Source organism: Dermacentor silvarum, chromosome 10, assembly GCF_013339745.2.
Source record: "Dermacentor silvarum isolate Dsil-2018 chromosome 10, BIME_Dsil_1.4, whole genome shotgun sequence".
Taxonomy (NCBI): domain Eukaryota; kingdom Metazoa; phylum Arthropoda; class Arachnida; order Ixodida; family Ixodidae; genus Dermacentor; species Dermacentor silvarum.
The window spans coordinates 75,942,289-75,945,748 of NC_051163.1; positions in this window are offsets into that span (position 1 = coordinate 75,942,289).

The following is a 3,460-nucleotide window of genomic DNA, read 5'->3' on the forward strand; positions in this document are numbered from 1 at the left end:
GCGTGGTGATCGCTGACAGCCTTAAAGGGTCTACCGTACAAGTAGGGTCGGAATTTACTAATTGCCCACACAACCGCTAAGCATTCTTTTTCAGTGGTTGAGTAGTTTTTCTCAGCCTTGGTGAGACTGCGGCTTGCATAAGCAATAGTACGTTCCGCACCATCTTGCCACTGCAGAAGAACTGCGCCGAGACCCGCATTGCTGGCGTCAGTATAGATTTCTGTGTCTGCGTCTTCGTCGAAATGAGCAAGTATTGGGGCAGCTTGCAAACGCTGGCGCAATTCATTGAACGACTGCTGCTGCTCGTCCGCCCAAATGAAAGGCACATCGTCGCGTGTAAGCCGTGTGGGAGGCTCAGCAATTCTCGAGAATCCCTCGACAAAGCGTCTATAATAGGCGCACAAACCAAGGAAGCGTTGGACAGCCTTCTTGTCTGTGGGTGGCGAAAACTCGGGGACGGCACCTAACTTGTCGGGGTCTGATCGGACGCCTTTAGGACCAACGACATGGCCGAGAAATTTGAGCTCTTGGAACCCAAAGTAGCATTTTTCGGGCTTGATGGTGAGGTCGGCAGTACGGATCGCAGCGAGGACGCTCTCGAGTCGTGCGAGGTGCTCGTCGAACGTGCTCGAGAACACGACGACGTCGTCCAAGTATACGAGGCAGGTTTGCCATTTGAGTTCAGCAAGCACGTTATCCATCATCCGCTGAAAGGTGGCAGGTGCGAAACAGAGACCGAAGGGGAGAATTTTGAACTCATAAAGGCCGTCAGGTGTCACAAACGCTGTTTTTTCACGATCCTGTTCATCAACTTCGATTTGCCAATATCCGGATTTAAGATCCAACGAAGAAAAGAACTTGGCATGTTGTAGACGATCCAATGCGTCGTCGATGCGTGGCAGTGGATAAACATCGCGCTTGGTGACACGGTTCAACTTTCTGTAATCTACACAGAAGCGTAACGTGTTGTCTTTCTTTCTGACTAACACTACAGGGGAGGCCCACGGGCTTGTGGACGGCTGGATCACGTCGTCTTGGAGCATCTCTTTCACCTGCTGCTTGATCGCTTCCCTTTCCACTGGAGACACTCTGTAAGGATGCTGGCGAACAGGACGTGCGGATTCATCCGTAATAATGCGGTGCTTTGTGATGGACGTACGCCGTACTTTGGACGACGTTGAAAATCAGTCGGCAAACTCGTTCACGAGACTCAGTAGTCGGTATTTCTGATGGTTTGGCAGCGTAGCGTTAACGTGAATCCGTTCTTTTAGGCTGGGTAACTCAGATTGCTGAGACGATGGGATTTCCAATGTGCCATTGTCAGTAACATGAATGATTTCTCGAAGAAATGCGATTGTCGTTCCTCGTGGTACATGCCGATACTCGTTGCTAAAGTTTGTTAGCAAAACGACTGAACATTTGTTTTGCACCTCAAGAAGTCCTCTGGCTATGCAAATGTGGCGCTCAAGAAGCAGGGGGATGTTTGCCTCAGCAATTCCTTCGGCGACGTCCTCCATGTCGCATCGGACAAGGGTAAGTACACTGCTCTTGGGTGGCAACGTGACGTGATCGTCTGCAACGCGTAGCGCGATGTCACGGTCGTTGTCATTACTGTGTGCTATGGCTTGCGTAGTAGCGAAACTGACTCTAGACTCTTCAGGTCGATGATAGCGCCGTTCGCCTGAAGGAAATCCATGCCGAGTATAAGGTCCTTTGAACATTCAGGAAGAATGACGAAGTCGCCGATGTACGTGAAGCCTCCAATGTTGACTCGTGCCGTGCACCGGCCCATTGGGGTTAAGAGGTGCCCTCCCGCAGTACGAATCTGAGTTCCGGCCCATTGCGTCGAAACTTTGTTCAGCATACGTGCGAGATTCTGGCTGATGACAGACGTGTCCGCACTCGTGTCGATTAACGCCGTGACTTCGTGGTCATCTATGGTAACTGGTACGTCGCAAGATACTGACACCGAACTGCACCGATTTCTACGCGTCTCAATTGCGTCATATCGAGGTCGTCGTAGTGGAGGATCTTCAGCGTTCGCAACGTCAGTGACCTCACCTCCGCAGGTCACTGGACTCAGTTTTCCTGGGAAGCAGGGCTGGGTGAGCGACGCCTTGTTGCGCTCGGCGTGAAGAGGGGGCTGGAAGACCTGTTTCGGGCGGGTGACGGTGACCGGGTGTCATGGAATCGTGGGGCAAACGAGGTCCTGGCGTCCGCGAGGTAGGCTTCAAACTCTAGGGGGCGTTTGCCATTTCGTGGGCACGGGGCGTTCAGTGAAAATCCACGGAGCCCAGCTCGGCGGTAAGGACATGCCCTGTAGAGGTGGTCGGCTTCACCGCAATGAAAACACAAGGGCCTCCGGTCGGCAGTGCGCCATACGTCGCTCTTGCGGGGTGGTCGCGCTTCAGCCATGAATGGCGTGCGGCGAGGCCTGAAGTCGCCAGTTGCTTGTTCCACGGCGCGCACTCCGTGGAAGTCCGGCACGTCGCTCACACCGTGAAAAGTCGGCGACAACGAAATTCGCGCAACTTCCGCATACGACATGCGACGCTGTGGCTGCCGTATCTCGGGCTGTGGTGTCTCGCTTCGCTCTGGGACATGGACTGCCTGCCTGATTTCCTCTCGGATGACCTCAGCCAGAGCAAGTCGCGGTACCGATGCCGGAGCCACCTGAAGCTTCTGGAGCTCTTCTCGAACAACAAGCCTAATGAGCTCCCGCAAGGCGTCGGTATTGTCAACAGGTATAGTGAGATGGTCACGTGATAGGGTCGACACGTCGCGGTTGTACTGCCTTGTTCGCTGCTGCAGTGCCTTTTCCACTGATATGGCTTCCGCGAGAAACTCTGCAACGGTCCTTCGTGGGTTGCGTATCAGGCCTCCGAATAGCTTTTTCTTGACACCACGCATTAAGTTCCTGAGCTTCTTTTCTTCCGGCATGGAGGGATCCGCGCGTCGGAAAAGTCGGCACATATCCTCGACAAACATTGCGACGCTTTCGTTCGGCCGCTGTACTCTTGCCTGAATTGCAGATTCAGCTCGCTCCTTGCGATCGAGGCTGGCATATGTGCTGATTAGCTGCCGTCGGAATTCGTCCCATGTTGATAGGGCTGCCTCACGGTTCTCAAACCATGTCCGTGCATAGTCCTCGAGGGCAAAGTAGGCGTTGCGTAGCTTGCTCTCCGGAGTCCAGCCGTTGAATTCTGCGACACGCTCAAAGTGATCGAGCCAGTCCTCAACATCCTCAAAGGTGTCCCCATGGAAGGATTTGGGGATTAGCGGCTGATTAAGCATGACCTCGGTCGGTGCAGTTGAGGAAGAAGACGGAACTGATGTACTCATCGTTCTGACTCGGTTGGGTAGAGGCTCGTGCTCTGGTGGCAGTCCTTGAAGTCGACGGCTTGTCCGTACGTGAACAGGAGTCAGCTCGACCGGACTTCGTACTGGGCTTGTAGGCGGG